Source organism: Barbus barbus (genome assembly GCF_936440315.1).
Source record: "Barbus barbus genome assembly, chromosome: 2".
In the NCBI taxonomy this organism is placed as follows: domain Eukaryota; kingdom Metazoa; phylum Chordata; class Actinopteri; order Cypriniformes; family Cyprinidae; genus Barbus; species Barbus barbus.
In genome coordinates, this window is record NC_136730.1 from 43,810,897 (window position 1) to 43,830,180 (window position 19,284).

Below are 19,284 nucleotides of genomic sequence, written 5' to 3' on the forward strand. Positions count from 1 at the left end.
TGACCACAAACAGAAAACCTCACAAACAGAAAACCTCAAGTTATCACATCCTAAGAGAGAAAGGTCACACAAGCATCGAACCACAGTCTATTCTTCACACAACACACACTTATCCCTTACTGTGCTTTCCTGTACTGACAGAACAGACACACACACACATACACACACACACATGCTCATGCAGTCTTAGCAAGGTGGCCAACAGGAAACCATGGCAACACACTCTGATCCCATTGTGATCAACCTCTCCATATGGAAACACAAATTATATTTGAATTCCACATGAACGAAATGCACAAAACAATACAGTTTATAGAGAGAAACATAAAATATGAAGTCCAACCAGGCATCTCACTGTCCTCTGACTGGCTAATAATTTAGGCTCAGTTCTATATTTGGCAGAAACCACCAAAAATACAAAGAAAATCCTGTAGACAGTGGTGGATCCTTAAATAAGGCATCTTGGGTAATGATGCATGGCCACACACACACACAAGCCTCCATTAAGCTACATGAAGCGTGTTTTATATAGGATCTCATTGTATGGTGGAATGTGTGCGTGTGTGTGTGTTGCTGCAGAAAGGTGGGTGGACACTTTCAATTACAGCCCTCATAGAGAGAGAGAGAAGAGAATAATAGATTTAATAGAAGAGCCGCAGTGAGACTCTCTCAGACTCAAACTAACAGCAGTTCTGACACAAGGCCTGAATCGCGAACCACAGTCGGCCTGCTGTCTACAAATCCTGAGAAACCCTGCAAAAAACTCCTTTTGACTTCGGTTCTGAGTGGATGACTAGGGATGCAAATTTGGGCAAATTCTTCACAGGCTATTGTTAATTGACTAACCGTTAACCAGCAGGCCTTATATCAATCACGTGACGCAACAGACAAGACACAGGCTAATTTGTTTGTTTTTTAGGGCAAAGGTCAACATGAGACTGAAACTCACCCTTGATCTGAGAAAATCAGCTATAGTTATAGATCAATTACAAACATTATGGATTTTGTCAATTATGTAGTTTTCACATTCTAAAACAGAAACACTTACACAAGCACCAAACCACAGCCTGCCCTTCATCCTTCAAATGTAACTCACCCTTGAGCTGAAAAAAATCAGCTTTAATTATAAATGCATATATAAACATTATGGATTTTGTCAGTTGTGTAAGAGAGTTAATGTAAGTGTATTTTCAACTGTAGCCTGTATTTTTGTGTCTGTATTTCAGCAACAAGAATGTTTACATGCTTTGTTTGCTACTGAAATAACTGATTTGTTAAACTACAGTACATTGAAAGAATATCATACTATTGTGTTGATGAAACCACATGTTCTCATTGCATGTTGCAATAATCTTGAGGTTTAAGCAAGTGATATCATAAAAAAAAATATATATATATATATATATATGTGTGTGTGTGCTGTTGACTTCGTAGGAATTCATACAATGTGATGTGATGTGATGTGACAAAATGGTACGAGTTTTAGAAAAAAAACATAAGCATGAAGATTCATATGTACGAATTCATATGAATTAGCCACCAATTTGCTGTGAAATAGTTACATGAGTATTTTGTGTCAGTTTGCTAAAAGTTTTGAAAATAGAACCAAAAAAAAAACTGTATAGTGAAGACATTTGACATCATAAACCAATTAATTTAGCTCTCAATAGTCGTTTATTGTAAAACATTGAAATTACATTGTTTACTATTTGAGAATGATGCACCATATTCTGTTCTAGCCATTTAAAATTTATAACATAAATGGGTTCTTGTCCAGAATAAGCTACAAGTGTACACAGATGAAGAGAAGAAAATCCTTTTTGTGGTGCAACAAAAAAGTCATGTGGTGCAACCAACATGCAGAAAAATATAGCAGCTTTTATGTGGCCAAGCAGAGAAATGACCACACTTCAACCTTAGGAAATACAAAATGAAAATGATATACATTGCTTACCCACAAAAGCTAATGACAGAGCCCAACTAGGCTTTGAACCTGTACATTTTACAGCTGTGGAATGACTACCCAAAAACGTAATTGCAAAAATAACACACCTAATACAAATAGTATTTATAAAAATACTTTTCACCTAGAGTAATATATAAAAACTTTAAAAAATAATAATAATTAGCATGTTGCTTTTTACAGCACATGACATTTGTACTTTTCCTGAAAACGGTGTAAAAGTTCATCAAAAAATATGAAATCATCATGAATAAAATGACTAAATTTAAATGTGATTTAAAACCACATTTTAAGTATTTTTCATTTTATTCACAATTATTTGTCGTCTAAATACAAATGTATGTTTTTTTTATGAACTGGCAATAAACTGTTTATTTATTACAAACAAACAATAAATAAACAAATACATAAATGAGTTGATTATTTAGTTACAAAGTTAAATATCCTCACTTATACGTGATGGGGGTGCTTTTTATTTTATTTATAAACAAAGAGTATCTTTTCGTAATTTTATAGGCTTTATGTTTAAAACCGGACCAAAGGTGTGCGATGACATGAATGCACCACAGACAAGACAACCAATAAAAACCTCCATTTAAGCTGATTTTAAGTACAAGCATTGAGCTTATCGCTCACATGCAAATTAATTAAATGCAGTTTTTCCTATATAGTATTTCTCATAGCAAATGCATGCCAATTGTCACACTCTACAGCCCTGGATTTTGGTGATCAATAGCAGAATAGCTGAATATAACCTGGAATTTCTAACGCATTTTTTTTAAAAGAAATGTATCAGTTTAGAAAGTTCTGAATAAAACAGCTTCTGGGCTTTTCTAGTTTGTCTCTAATACAATTAAAACACTCAACATGAGCGTTGCATGTGTATATGTGTGTGTGCAATTGTCGTCTGTAAGCAGCTGTTTTCTGAAGCTTCTGTTGCTTGGTGACAGAACCCCAGAACTATTGATTCTCACAGGGGTTTAATCGAAGTGTGTGTGTGTGTTTGTCCGGTGTTTTATGGCAGAGGTGTTTTGAATATTTCAGTCTCTCCTGCAGAGTGTGTGTCCTGACAGCTCAGGGCTTGAATGATAATCCTAACCCAAGTCTGACTTCATTCTAGAGAGAAAGTAACTTCAGCATATCATCTGTGTTTAATTCATTCTCTATCTTTCTCTTATGACTCTGTAAAATATAGATCTAATCAGACACACAGCACTCATTAGAGGAGGAAATAATATCATTCACACAGAAGATTTCATTCAGACACACATGAGCGTGTAATATTATCGGTTACTGAACTATTTATCTCACTCTCATTACTGGATGTTTTCATCGCTGTCAAAGTTAGAACATGGTCTTATACCAACCTATTGAAGTACTGAAATCTGTTTTGTACCTTTGAAATGCACTGATAACCACCAAATGCAGGTGGTGATGGTAAAGTCACACGATGAACCAAAGCCCATCACAAGCAGCTTTTAAATAATAACATATATAGAAGGTGCACAGTGTCATTCACACAAACACTAAACACCATCATGGTGAGACTCATTCAACTGAAACATGCAATAAACATTAATTTAACAACATTAGATTTGACATACAACCCTAATAAACATAACTGATAAGAAAAAACTAAGAAGAAACATAGTTACTTCAAAGAAATCATCAAATTCAAACAATTTGAAATTCTGGGTTTTTCCCTGTATATTTTACAGGAACTTACCGTTAACCATTTAACAGTTTTTTCCTGTAGCATTTTTTTACCGTTAAATTCACGGTCATTTTTTACAGTGTATATTGACATTATATCACTTAATGAAATTACGGTATTTAACTGTAAATTTAAGTTAAAACCATAAAACCTAAAATGTTGTTACCGTATTTTTTACGGTAGAATTCCGGCAACCACAGCTGCCAGTTTTTTTACTGTAAATTTTAAGGACTTTTTTTTACAGTGTGCAGTGGAAAAAGAAACGGGGAGAATGAGAAGTGAGAGACACAATATGCTATTTAGAGGAATGGCATCTGTCACAACAAATTCATGACTCCAAACTCTGATTTAGCTGATTTTAAATAGGCATTTGCTATAAACCCAAGGTTTATGATTAACACTGCAGTGCTTGTGCATAAAAGTGTGAGCAGCCAATCATTTGAAAGAGTCTACGTAATTCATTTATTTGCTGAAGATTGTCAAATTTGTGTATTTTATTTTTGTATTTATGTATTTTTACACATTTTATTTAATTTTGTGTTTTTTGTATTTCATTTGAAAGCTACATACAATTTTTCAAGATACATTTGGTCATCATGTATAACGCATTAAAGGAACAGTTCACCAAAAATTTAAAATGTGCTCACCCTCGGGCCATCCAAGATGTAGATGAGTTTGTTTCTTCATCAGATTTGGAGAAATGTAGCATCGCATCACTTGCTCACCAGTGGATCCTGTACATTTCTCCAAATCTCTTTTCATGAATAAACAAACTCATCTACATCTTGGATGACCAGAGGGGGAGTGCATTTTCAGCAAATTTTCATTTTTCAAGACTTTGAAGACTGACCAAGATGACTAGATTTGTAGAGTTCACTAGATCGCCATATGCTTTAAAAATGGCAATGGTGCACAAGAGAACCACATTAAGAACAACTCTGCAAACAGTATTTTTGCTGATGTTCTCAGCATCAATAATTGCATATAATTTTGTAACTTTCAAAGCAATATCTAGAATTCTTTCCAGAGCAAGTCTGTTACACGCGCCTCGCATACGCCCCGACCCAGAGTCCTCCAATAAACATTAGTGCTTATTGTTTTATCTTTTGTTTCGTCTTCTCTAGTTTCTTATTGGTTGAGCTGGAGAGAAGAGGCTATAAAGTGGAAGTTCTCTCTCAACCAGCCACAGTTTTCTCCACAGCCACATCACCACGTACTTTTTCTTTGCTTGTAATTTTAGTTTGGAGCTGGGAGTCCCAGCATGTTTCTGTTAGTTTAGTTATTCTTTCCTTTGTTGCTGGGCTCCCCGTCTCTTATTTTTGGTTACTTTTGTTAGTAATTTGTGTTTAAATAAATAATTGGAAAACTCTAGCTGCTATTATGTTATGTGTCCCTCTTGACATCTAGACACTTATACCAGGGACCGTAACAAAGACATACATGGGTGATAATTGTATTGCATCAGTGATGTCTTTGCTCACAGCTGATTGGTCCAGTTTCTGTTTGTCATCTCTTGCAGAATAAAATCAGCAGGTTAGCTGTGTAGCATTAGTAAGTAATGCAATTATACTGAACTATCCATCTGCGTTAAATAATAATAATAAAAGCACAAAAAACAAAGTACTGTTGTTCTTTAGCCTAACTGTAGTGGTCTGCAATACCTTGATCCATTTTATCATACTGATTAAAAAAACAGACCCTATACTTGGGCTCACTCACTGCGGTTAAGCAATGGATATCATTTGGTTATTTCCTGAGGTTCAGATATGGCCATTTCTATGCTTGGCCACATGATAGCTGCTATAGCTGCTATATTTTCCTTCATGTTGGTTGCACCACATGACTTTTTCATTCCACCACAAAACGGTATCTTCCTCTACTCATGTGTGTGTATTTATCTCAAACTAATCCAGCACAGCTATAATTTTAATATGCACCGTCACCCACTTTGTACCTCCATTTGGACATTTTTGTTTTTATATGTTATAAATCTGAAATGGTAATAAAAGAATATGATGCATCATTCTCAATTACTAATCAATGCAAATATTAATGCTATAGGTTTAAAAATGATTATTGTAAAATAAACTAGTCACGAGAGCTAAACTGATGGGCTTACATGTCAAGAATAATACATAGACATGTGTGCACTATACAGTTCAATGCTAGTGCATTTCCAAACTGTCAGTCTTTCAGTACCTGATTTCATGCTTCATTACAGTTAGACGTTTCCTTTCCATATTATCATTGTTTCAAACTCTTGAACAAAAGTAACTGCAACTGTAAGCGAAAATGTTTGCGGCTGTTTTGAACCACAGCGGAGACCATTATGTTGCAGAAAACGGCTTTTTTGTGATGTGGCAGGCTGTTCATGTGGATGTGCAGGTGTATTTATTCTCTCTCACTCTCTGTAGTCTTTTTACAGGCACAACCTGCCAGTTTAGATTAGATTTCGCTTGTGCATGTTTGTGTGAGTGTGTTTGAAAAAAAAAATATTTAATATTAATTTGAATATAATAATAATGATGCATATACCCTTTAATAATGGGATCAGCAGATGTTATTAATTAAGAGCTTATTATTGATAATTGCACTGGAGTCTTTCATTAGCTGTAGAGTTGGTCCGAGCGTGTGTTAGTTTGGACAGAGACAGCTGGTATGCGGGTGGATTCTTGCAGCGCAGAAGATGTAACTTGGTAAAAAGTGGTCTACTGAGCCAAAAGTGTTCTTGACCCTTACGAGAATTATCTCCATTTTTGCTGTTTTCAAGCGATGTAAGAACACAGGCTTTACGTGGGAAGATAATCACGCAGCAAAGCCGCTTCGCAGAGAGAATTACATGAATTGCTCATTGCAATAAAAAACTCTTGACATTGAAATAAAAACATAAAGCCTGTGATGTAGTGGAGATAGAGATGGTGAATAATGGAAATAATTGTGAACCAGTATCTATTATTATTACCAGTATCTTCAGGAGAGTTTTTACTGCACTGTAAAAAATGTTTTTCAAAGTTGTAAAAAGAACAAAGATTATTAGAGTGTTTTACAAGAAAATACTTTTTCTTCTATCCTATTAATACTATTATTTTTGAAAAAAAATTTTTTTGCTGTTTTTATACACAATTGTTCTAGTGTGTATTTTGAGTTGCATTGTTTCTTTTTGCTGTGTTTTGCCAATAAAGTTATTATTATTATAGCTATCTGTCTTTTTGGTCACTTTCATTTGGCCAAAAATTCTAAAAAGTAAAAAAAAATTAAGGGAAGTAATTTATTTGTTTCTTTGGGTTGCCCAGCAAACCACAGTGAGAGCCATTAGCCACAAATGGCGAAAACATGGAACAGTGGTGAACCTTCTCAGGAGTGGCCGGCTGACCAAAATTACCCCAAGAGCACAGCGACGACTCATCCAAGAGGTCACAAAAGACCCCACAACAACATCTAAAGAACTGCAGGCCTCACTTGCCTTAGTTAAGGTCAGTGTTCATGACTCCACCATAAGAGAGAGACTGGGCAAAAATGGCCTGCATGGCAGAGCTCCAAGACGAAAACCGCTGCTGAGCAAAAAGAACATAAAGGCTCGTCTCAGTTTTGGCAGAAAACATCTTGATGATGCCCAAGACTTTTGGGAAAATACTCTGTGGACTGACGAGACAAAAGTTGAACTTTTTGGAAGGTGTGTGTCCCATTACATCTGGCGTAAAAGTAACGCAGCATTTGAGAAAAAGAACATCATACCAACAGTAAAATATGGTGGTGGTAGTGTGATGGTCTGGGGCTGTTTTGCTGCTTCAGGACCTGAAGACTTGCTGTAATAAATGAACCATGAATTCAGCTGTCTACCAAAAATCCTGAAGGACAATGTCTGGCCATCTGTTCGTTACCTCAAGCTGAAGCGAACTTGGGTTCTGCAGCAGGACAATGATCCAAAACACACCAGCAAATCCACCTCTGAATGGCTGAAGAAAAACAAAATGAAGACTTTGGAGTGGCCTAGTCAAAGTCCTGACCTGAATCCTATTGAGATGCTGTGGCATGACCTTAAAAAGGCGGTTCATGCTCGAAAACCCTCCAATGTGGCTGAATTACAACAATTCTGCCAAGATGAGTGGCCATAATTCCTCCACAGCGCTGTAACAGACTCATTGCAAGTTATCGCAAACGCTTGATTGCAGTTGTTGCTGCTAAGGGTGGCCCAACCAGTTATTAGGTTTAGGGGGCAAACACTTTTTCACACAGGGCCATGTGAGTTTGGATTTTGTTTTCCCTTCATAATAAAAAACTTAATTCAAAAACTGCATGTCGTGTTTACTTGTGTTATCTTTGATTAATATTTAAATTTGTTTGATCTGAAACATTAAAGTGTGACAAACATGCAAAAAAAAATTTTCACACAAAATTTTTTTTAAAAAAAGTTTAAAGTTCAAAGTAAAGTGGTCTTGCCACTTAATGTGTTTTGACTGAAATGTGTATTGTTTGGATTGAAATAATTGTTTTTCCAAATTCTCTAGGCATGATTGTTTATATTTCCAGTTCTGGTTTTAATTTAAAAATTAAAATCTATATTCACAATTAAGTAATTGTGTTCTTATTTTTAGATCATCTAGTGTGACAACTTACCCGCCGATGGGGCAAATTGTGCACATTCTCTATTCAACAGTCTACAACTCCGTAATGAGATAAGATATGAAAATGTAATGAATACAACATATGTGCCCAAGACTTCCTTCTTTCATTTGGTATGACATGTATACCATTGTGATGTATGGTGCTCAGTAAATGTTAGACAGTGTGAAAAGTGTGACAACATACCCCGCTCTCCCCTACTTATTTCTTTTTTGTTTTGAATTAATTGTTTAATTTGTGACTTTGTTTGTTGTTTCGGCCTTTGCTTATCCCCGAAGTTGTGCTTTCGCTTGTGGCTCTGTAAATAAAATGTCAAGCAGATTTTTATCGTCCGTTTCCAGTGTATGTTGCAGCTTCACTTTATGGGCTTGTATATATATATATATATATATATCTGTTGTATGTATAATATACTGAAATACACTTTGGCCACACGTGGTCACATGTGACATTGTTTAAGGCCCTCTATGAAACTTGTGGCCCTTTGTGTGTGTGTGTGTGTTTGAAAGGGGAGATAAGGAAAGAAAGAGGGAATGTTCTCCGTTGGTTGTTCTATCTCAGTGCAGATGCTTCCTGTTGTGCTGAGAATGGAGCAGTTTGACAGCTTAACAAATGGCGGAAGTTACTGTTTATGTGAGTATTTCACAAAGAATAAATGAGAAAAAGAGATACATTTCATGTGCTAATATTACTTGTTTATTCACACTTCTGATATTTTGTCATTTGTCACTGCACACAGCTGTGCTAAAAACGGTCACTCGGGCAGAACAAGTGCAGTTTTTAGTAAAGTCATGCCAACAAACCACACTAAAACTGAAACCGAGAGTCAGATCTTCTGCTCGTACTTGCCGCTTCACTGAGGTTACTGTAAAATTCTGGTAAACTGAACGAGCAGACAGGAAGACTTGTTTTTCTCTCTGTCCAGCTTCTGTCTTTCAGCAGCAACACAGTGCAGCTTTATTAAACCAGAAATGCAAATTACCAAAACTTGCTCTCATCCAAAACTCACACAGAGAGATACACTCTTTGTGTGCTGCTCATACGCACATCTCTCACTCTTGTCCTAGTAGAAATTAAGGGAAGACATCCCTAAAAAGTTCACACAGTACACTTTCTTAAATTCATGGACTTCCTGTTTACCCGAACTGACAGTAGAAAGGGTCATATTGTGTTTCCTGTGTTTTTACAACGTTTATGTCAGAGGCCCAGGCTCAGAGTCAGACAGTACTCTGTACAGCCTTATATTGTTGAGATTAGACATGCTGAGAGATATATTTGCATGTCCGTGTGTCTGCGAGTGATATGCATGAGGAGTTCTGTAACAGCATGCATACTGGTACTGCATCAGTTATTTCCTAATACTGTGGTACATCTGTGTGTATGTTTCATGCATGCAAACATCCGTGTGCATGTGTGTAAATGTGTGTAAGAGTTTGCATAAATGCGTCTCCGTGTAGACCTAATTTCCTGAGCACGGTCTTACAAAAGGTGATCCCCATAACAGACGCTTCAGAACAGAAAGCAAAATTTAGATTGCATATTTTCACTTCATGCAGCAGTCATGTTGTCCTCATGAGGTTACCAAGCTGTTGTCCTGCTTGTATCCAACGCTTTTGAATCTATTTAATGCAAACAAGAATTGAAGAATTGCAGAATGACTTTCTAGCAGTATAAATGTTATGTAGAAATATTTAGAGGTGGGCGATATGACCAAAATCTTATAGACCTTATGAATGCAAAAGTAAGCTATTTCTTGTGAATGTGCGAGAAATCTGATTCATTATATGCACTACAGGTGCCATTGTGAACAAGAAGTGTGCTTAATTGTACTGAATGTGCACTTGTAGTGTTTTTCAGTACAATTATTTATTACAATAGAGTACAAGTATTTTTTTTTCTAAAGACTGTACTTAGGGCTGCAGCGATTCGTCGATGTCATGTCTTTTCTTGTTAATATTTTTCTTTATTTATTGTTATTATTTTCTTTCTTTTTTGTTGTTGTTATTATTATTTATTTTTGTAAAGTATTAATTATGAGAAAACGTTTAAATAAAATATTAAGTTTAATAGATTAATAGTTACTGTTATTATTTATTGATAGTTTAATTAAAGAATTCATCAACTGATAAGAAAGTAATAAATAGATTAATCGAAAAATAATCGACAGATTTAGTTGACTAATCGGAAAAATAATCGATAGATTAGGTGACTAATCGGGGGTGAGGGGGGGAGGGGGGGGGGGGGGGGGGGATAATAATCGTTAGATTAGTTGACTAATCGGGGAAAATAATAATAATAATCGTTAGATTAGTTGGCTAAACGAAAAAATAATCGATAGATTAGGTGACTAATCGAAAAAATAAATAAATAAAAAATAATCGATAGATTAGTCGACAATAAAAATAATCGTTAGCTGCAGCCAATATAATATTAATGAAAAAAGGTCACTTAAATGTACTTAAAGAAAGACACTTTCATGTTTCTTAACACACTTAAGTACACTTTTAAATAACGGTGTAATTTTTAATAATGCTGTGCTTTAAATAACTACACTTATTTTGACTTATTTTTCTGAAAAACATAATACATGGAGCAGTTTTGACACTATATTGATTGGTTATGTTGGTAAGGGTGTTGCGCAGAGATACACAAAACTATTGGTTGAAGCGGTCATAGCTGTGCTTTACCGTGAATAAAACACAGCTGCTGACCAATCAGAATCAAGGACTGGACCTAACCATTTTATAATCAATATTGCATCTACAGTAAATTGTATTTTACATATACTAAACTGCAACTTCATATTTACAAATGTGTAATTATCATAAATCCTTGTCAGTACATTCGGCACTACTTTAACCATATTTCAAAGACAATAGAAGTAATTATGAAATTACTTATTAAAAATAAGTAAAGTCATATGCAAGTCAAAAAATCACTCTGACGTTCAACTAATTGCATTTACTATAAATTTAAACTATAATACATTTTAATTTAATCCCAATTAATATGCAGTTAAGCATCTGAAAACATTACATTGCATTTGCACTTAAGTATATATTATTTTAAAGTCCATTTCTATAAATATAACTTTTTTTAAAAGTGTGTTAAAGTAAAACTTTTTTTGCAAAAAAAAAAAAGTGCAGTAAACAGTAAAACTATTTGCATTGCAAACCAGTGGGTATGTGTATATATATATATATATATATATATATATATATATATATATATATATATGTGTGTTGTGGAAATTGTCCACTCGTAATGAAGGGAATGTGACAGACCCCTGACAGAAGAGGACGAGGTTTGATCAAAAACAGTCTGCAGGTGAAACACCCACATCAAGTCGTTTCATGTCGTCTAGTGAGACACTGCCTTAATTGTGCTAGAATCGCAGCTGACCCACACTGCCTTGAACCAATAAAAAAGAGTGACCCTGACAGACTGGAAATTCGCAGACAACTTTCTCTTGTGAAACATAACACGATTTCATCAGTCTTCCTGATGAGTCACGTCTTGAAATCCTCCTCTCTGCATATCTTTCTTCTAAAAAAAGCTCTGCGGCATTGCTTTTTTGAATCTTGAGCTTAATCCAGCTTTCACCTCCAATATGCTGCTGTCTTTGTGCCTGACTCTTACTGTAGTCTGACAGAGACAAATAAATATGTGCGTGTTTCTCAATAGCAGGTCATTCATATTCCATGCCCAAGAAAATCCTTTTGTTGCAAAACCATTCCTTTAATGTCTTTATTAGTGAACTTCATTTTCTCCCACTGTCTCTTGATCTATTTGCTTCTCCGTGTCTAGGCTGTCGGATTGATTTTCCCCAGGTCAGTATTTTATTTCTCTGCAGCTAAATAATCCGTGTTTATTGCTCTGTTTAGAGCTAATAACTCATCAGGCTGCCAGTGAGGCTGCTTTAGTTATCACTGACAGCTCAGGCTTATTGGAAAAGTGTGCCTGTGTCGACATGTCGTCAAAATGATTGCTTCCTAATTGCTTCTTGCATGTCTCAGGACACGTTCAAAGTGAAATATCTATTGGGTGGCACCAAAAGCGCATTCAGTTTTATCCAAAACAGATTAACGTGAATATAGCAACGTTTTATCATACTGGTTGTTCTACATATTGTGGCAGTTCAGAAATGAAATCACCAGTGAATGCCATTAAACAGTTAACGCTCTATCATTTTTTTTTTAATAATAACTTTTAAAAATAAAGGTACTTCACGATGCCATAGAAGAACCTTTTTTTGTCTGAATGGTTCCATAAACATCTGAAGAACCTTTTTGTTTCACAAAAGGTTCTTTGTGGCAAAAGAAGGTTTTTTTCAGATTATAAAAAGGTTTTTTTTAAAGAACCTTTGACTCAATGGTTCTTTGTGGAACCAAAAATTGTTCTTCTATACACAGCAAAATCCCCAGAGTTAAATCAACTCTGCTCAGAGTACATATTGTCCCAATCTACAGAGTGTTAAAGTAACACTGAAGCAGAGTTACCACTGTTGAGGATTATGAGATAAGTTTTCATGTCTAAAAGCCAGAGCAGTAGTTGTTCATCTTCAACATTGTTAACAACGGGTTTTCTTTTCTAATGCTCACTCATCACTTAATGAATCGCTTAATTATCCCATCAACTTTAACTCTGCTTCAGTGTTACTTTAACACTCTGTAGATTGGGACAATATGTACTCTGAGCAGAGTTGATTTAACTCTGGGGATTTTGCTGTGTAGCATCGCTACGAAGAACCTTTTAAGCATGTTTATTTTTAAGAGTGTACCTAAACCTGCCATAAACCTGACAATAGTGTTAACAAGAGCAAGCCTGAGATAGATATTTGCTCAAGCAAACATGCCATTCCAGCTTGCTTCTACAAGTCACTGACATTTTTATTGTGACTCATGTTTTGCGGGATCATGTGCAACACTGTACCGGGTGTGCTACCAAGCAAGTTTACTACACCAGAAAACCTAGACATATGGAGCTGGTTATGTGACACAAACATCACAGTCCATTAGTTTACAAATCATGTACAATGGTAACAGTGTTTTGAGGTCATAAACAAGGTGTGAATTATGGGGCTGGGGTTTTACTTGTAAATAAATATGGTGATACATTTCTATAGCTTTGACTGATTTAATCTGTAATTTTGGTCGATATCACCTGACTAGTTGGAGTAAATACCTTGCTCATTCAAAGACAAGCATTTACAGAATGATAACATTTGACCTCTTTAACTTCAAGCTGTTAAACTGAATGTATGCAGCAAACTGCTGAAATACCCACAACGCTAAAATAAGAGTGTGAGGCTTATCTGTCAATCAGATGTGCATGAATGGCAACAGCACACTCCCGGCGAGTTTTCTTTCAGAGTCATCATTGATCTACTGTATATCAACCCCCTGATGGACAGACACTGTGTAATCCACACTAACAATACAGTACAATACCACACTACGTTTAATAGTAGCTAAACATAGGCTAAATAAATGTATGGTTAATGCTTAAATTGTTAGTTCACATAAAATAAAAAACTTTTTATCATCATTTATCCACCTTTACAAACCTGTGTGGATTTATTTCTTCTGCAGAAAGAAAAAGATGTTTTGGACACCATTGACTTTCGTTGTACGAAAGAAGATGTTCCATAGAAGAACAAAAGCATACTTGTTTGAAATAATAATGAAGGTGAGTAAATGATGACTGGATTTTTGGGAGGGTGAGCATTCCTTTAAGATCAAAACAGCTTAGAGAAGCTTTCAAAAGCGATTTGTCAGCATCGCACCAGGCTGGGTGTAAAGAAGAGGCGAGCTTACAGAAAAAGCACTCACTAACAGAAGTGTCAGTATGTAACTAAAATAACCTCATAGCGTGAGAAGAGCCTCTCTCTCTCTCTTTCTCTCTGAGATAAACGCGCTTCTGCAAGGCTCTGTGCTTATGTATATAATTTTGCATAATGCGCAATAACAGAAATGAGTTCAGACCCCCAAAAACCAATCAGACTGCCAGTGCTCGCTCACCTTGATGATTCAGATCTGGATCAGCAGCACATCTGTCCACATCTGCTCGCGTCTTTGAAAGTTACAGCGCTCAGTAAAGCATCATGCGTGTGGATGTTTTCACTGTGATGAACACTAACGGCGTACTGCTCTTCTTCATCACGCTGTGCCACAACAAGTGTCTTCCTCTTCGATCCCCCAGGGCTGGAGAAAGGCGTGTGAAGCAATCTCTCTCCTGATTCTGGAGCTGAAGGCGGTGCATTAGTCGCAGGAGAGGGCGAGATCGACATGCTCCGCATAAAGGCGGCGACCCGCAGCACACTTCGAGTTTGGACTGACTCTCACCTGTTGACTGTTTCTGATGAAATCTCGCCCTCTCCTGTCGAAGGTCTGTCTCACAGCGATGAAGAATGATTGAGGGGTGATGGAGTAGTCCAAATGATTGTTCTCTCTTTATGCTCTTTACAGCTGTGGTTGCCCGAAATTAACCGTAAAAATATCGTGTGCTTCAAGATGACATATTTACTCTACCAGTCAAATATTTTTAAACAGTAAGATTTTTTTTTTTTTTTTTTTACAACTGTTTATTGAGTTTTATTTTGTGGAACAGTAGTACAAAACAAAAAGCAGCTGTATACATTTGAACAGTAAGATTTTTAATGTCTCCTTCTGCTAACCAAGCCTGTATTTATTTGATCCAAAGTACAGCAAAAACAATAAAGTCAAATATTTTTACTAGGCCTATTTAAAATAACTGTGTTCTATTTGAATATATTTAAAAAATGTAATTTATTCCTGATTTCAAAGCTGAATGTTACTCCAGTCACATGATGCTAACATTCTGATTTTGATTCTGCTAAAAAACATTTATTATTATTATTATGTTGAAAACAGCTGAGTATAATTATTTTTTTCAGGTTTCTTTGAACAATACAAAGGTCAGAAGAACAGCATTTATCTGAAAAAGAAATCTTTTGTAACATTTTAAATGTCATTTTCATCACTTTTTATCAATTTAAAGCATCAAATATATATATACTAACACCAAGCTTCTGAATGGTATAGTGTATAATGTTACAAAAGCTTTTTATTTCAGATAAATGCTGATCTTTGGATTTTTCTATTAATAAAATAATGAAAAAATGTACACAACTGTTTTAAATATCGATAAAACATAATAATAATAATCAGAAATGTTTATTGAGCAGTAAATCAGTATATTATAATGATTTCTGAAGGATCATGTGACACAAAAAATGCAGTAATGATGCTTTGATCACAGGAATAAATTACATTTAAAAAATATATATTCAAATAGAAAGCAGTTATTTTAAATAGTAAAAATATTTCAAAATATCACTGCTTTTGCTGTATTTTGGATCAGATAAATGCAGGCTTGGTGAGCAGAGCCTTCTTTAAAAAAAAAACATTAAAAATCTTACTGTTCAAAAACTTTTGACTGCTGTGTACCTGTCCATAAAACACCAACAATAAGGTAAATCAAATTATACTAAAATAATGCAATAAAACGTATATTAAAATCAATAAAATAAGAATAATCTAAAATATTTAAATATGGTAAAAAATATGGTAATGTCCCTTTAAATGCTAGTTTTATAGTTTATTGACATTTTTACTGTAACATGATTATTTATATATTTTTGTTTATTTTTCTTGATTATTTTAATATGTACTATTTTAATCAATTAACATTGTACTGAAATATCACTTCCAAACTGAGAAAAAAATATAAAAGTGTAGAAAGTCTACATGCACGGCTTCTATGTAAAAAATAATAATAATTTCAACAGTGCATCTGCTTTCTTGAAGTCACTGGATGAGTTTAGAAAGACAAAAAAGGCTTACATTTCAAAGTGAAATGGATGATCTTATTGATTAATGTCATGCAACCTTTATTGCCTTTTTGGGGCTTGAAAGTTCTGGGTCCCATTGATGTTCACTATATACACAAAAATAGATAAAAACATTCTTCAAAATATGGTCTTATGTGAAAGTCAGAACCATTGACATAACAATATATTGATAAAAGCGTAATGCAGATTAAACAATTTGTGGACAGCAGACAAAACCAAATTAGCTGCATACACTTTTAAGAACAATCTGATCTAACACTTTAGTGGGGTTTTTAAGCACAAAAATGCCTCAGCACGCTCTGCTGTTAAACCCTCTAATGCAAGAAAGACCTGCTCAATCTTGTCTCTTACTTGGTCCATCATCTTAAAGTATGCCTATAGCAGAAAAAGCACAAAAAGGACTAATGCAGTGTATAATTTGTTTTGAAGGATCTAATTGCTGAGAGGTGAATGAGTTTTGATGGCAACCTGTGTATGCAGCTACAAGAAGTCAGCAAACATCAGATCGATGTCATGCTTTTAGCTGTGTTTTTAGTTTAGTTGCAATAAAAAAGTCAAATAAAATCATATAAGATTTAATTAGGCTTTCCCCCCCCAGTTACTTCATAATTGATAATAGCCCTTTTTTCTCAAATGTTACGTTTTCTAAATTTATGAGTTTCGAAAATTATTAATTTTAATATTTGTTACGGGAGGATCAGAGGGAACATGCGGATCCATCTGCAGAGCTTTATTAATTCTCATGGTCAAAAACAGGCGTGGTCAGTTCACAGCAAACAGACATAGAAGAGGTCAGACAAGAGCAATCCTAGAGCAAGCAGAGGTCTTCGATTGGTGAACAATATCCAACAGGGCAAGGCAAAGAGAGATAATCCAGGTACATAGCAATAGTCCAGGCAGGGGCAAACAGAGTCCGAAACAGCAAGACAAAGGGTAGATCCAAGATAACACAGGCCAGAATCAAAACATGGGGAAAATAACAGGCAAGACTATGACAAAGCTATGACTTTGACTAAGAAAACTAAGACAGGCTCTCAGCTATCACAGTGATAACAGCTGAACAATACTCGGCGATCTGAAAGAGGAAGCCCAAGGCTTATAAAGCATGTCTGATTGGATTCAGCTGTGTATGTGTAATCAGTAATCAGTGCAATGGATGATGGGAACTGTAGTGCGGAGTGACATGTAACAGTCTGTGTAGTCTCGCGGCCGGACCTCAGACTGACGGCTGAAGGTCTGGAGTAGATGGCCGCTTTCATTGGCCAAGGCCCGCCCATGAGGACGTTTGACCGACATGTCAAACAACCAATCACAGTTTGTTTCGTTTAGCGTCACGTTTCGGGGAAATGTTGCCATAATAACAAAACTCTCAGATGTATTTCAAAGATTGTATGCCTTGAACATTAAATATTTCACATACGTTTCCAAATCTAGCGTTTATTGACCCTGATAAGCGTTCATCATCACAGTTGTAAACACGACGGCTTTCTTCTTTCATGAGAGGGTTTGGTGCCACGGCATCTTTGTTTCCGGGCGGACCGAAAATAAACGTGACACTCGCGTCTCCCGGAAATCCGGTTTAACTCAACCAATCAGATGACGACTTTGACATTCCTGAAGTGTTTCCAGAAAAGTGTGCCAAATGCATCAGATGTTTATCTAACGGTACGTGGGGTGACATCCGAGTCTGAGACTACAGTCTGTGTGAGAGGTGTGAGAGTCAATGTGATGGAGAGGCGACCTCTTGTGGCAGTCGGACGGAAGGCCACAAACCTGATTCATGACAATTTTGCTAACCCTTTATTTTATTTTTTTTGAGGCTTGTGATTAGTGCTGTGCTATTAGCACGGCTTGACAATACAGGGTTCTTACATTTGTCTTACACAACATATTGTATGCAACTAGTTACTTATAAAAAATGAGTATTAACTTATGGAAGTTATTAAAACAGCTTCTGTAGCTTGCATAGCAAACCAAGTCAGAAGATATTTGTCAATGCACTCTTGCTGCTCATTGGTGGAGCAACAGGCTCACAAACTCTTCAGCATTGCAGAAACTCTTTTAAATGTCAAACATAACTGTACATTAAACATGAACCGGTATTTCCCTTTACTCAAAAAAATAACATTTACTCTCCTGATCCAGCTCTAAGCATGTTAGGAACTAAAATTCCACAGCCTAATTTCAATTACTGCTAAATTTGGTAGCTCCAACTCAGAAGTAAATTATACAAGGACACCAGATCTCTGCCAAAAGGTGCGTCTGCATGAGTTTTTTGCAAAAAAAAAAAGGCTGTTAATCATAAGCTCTCCCTGTAAAAAAAAAAAAAAACTTTGCTGTTTGTTAAATTACTTAATTATGAGTTATTCATTATTCAGTTACTGAATATTTTATCTCTGTTTAATTTAATTTAGTTTAATCTATTTAAATATATAAACCTGAAATTCTTCCTGAGGGTGGCACTAATGCAGAGGTGTACAAATTACTCAGATTTTACTCAAGAGAAAGTACAGATACTTAAAATTAAAAGTATCTGGCCAAAATAATACTTGAGTAAATGTAAAAAGTACAACTTTAAATTGTTCTCAAGTAGATTATAAAAGTAGAAGTACTTTCTTTTTTTTTTTTAAATAAGGAGCAAATCATGCAATTAAGATAAAAACATTATGCATTGCTAAGAACTTCATTTGGACAACTTTAAAGGCGATTTTCACAATATTTAGATTTTTTTAGCACCCTCAGATTCCAGATTTTCAAATAGTTGTATATCGTCCGAATATTGATGTTACAAACCATACATCAAGGGAAAACTTATTTATTCAGCTTTCAGATGATGTATAAATCTCAATTTTCAAAAAATTTACTCTTATGACTGGTTTTGTGGTCCAGGGTCATATATGTCAGACCTGTTTTATTCAAAGAACAGGGATCTATCGAAGTCTGATCATGTTTGTGGAGGTGAATCATGGCACGAATAAAAGAGATCTCTGGGGAGCTCAGAAAAAGAGTTGATGTTGCTCATCAGACTGGAAGAGGTTACAAAGCCATCTCTAAAGAGTTTAGACTCCACAAATCTACAGTCAGACAGATTGTGTAAATGCAAGAAATTCA

At 35.5% G+C, this 19,284-nt stretch overlaps 1 protein-coding gene across 1 annotated transcript in view; it reads right to left on the reverse strand.

The window, feature by feature from the left end:
• The window catches only part of LOC306884317 (RAS guanyl-releasing protein 2-like), a 38,551-nt gene extending 23,916 nt beyond the window's left edge, over positions 1 to 14,635 (reverse strand). Inside the window, exon 1 of the mRNA XM_079440066.1 lies at positions 14,321 to 14,635. The gene's annotated coding sequence lies outside the window, so the exon portion shown is untranslated. The remainder of the gene's footprint in view (positions 1 to 14,320) is intronic.
• Between the last annotated feature and the right edge of the window lie 4,649 nt (positions 14,636 to 19,284).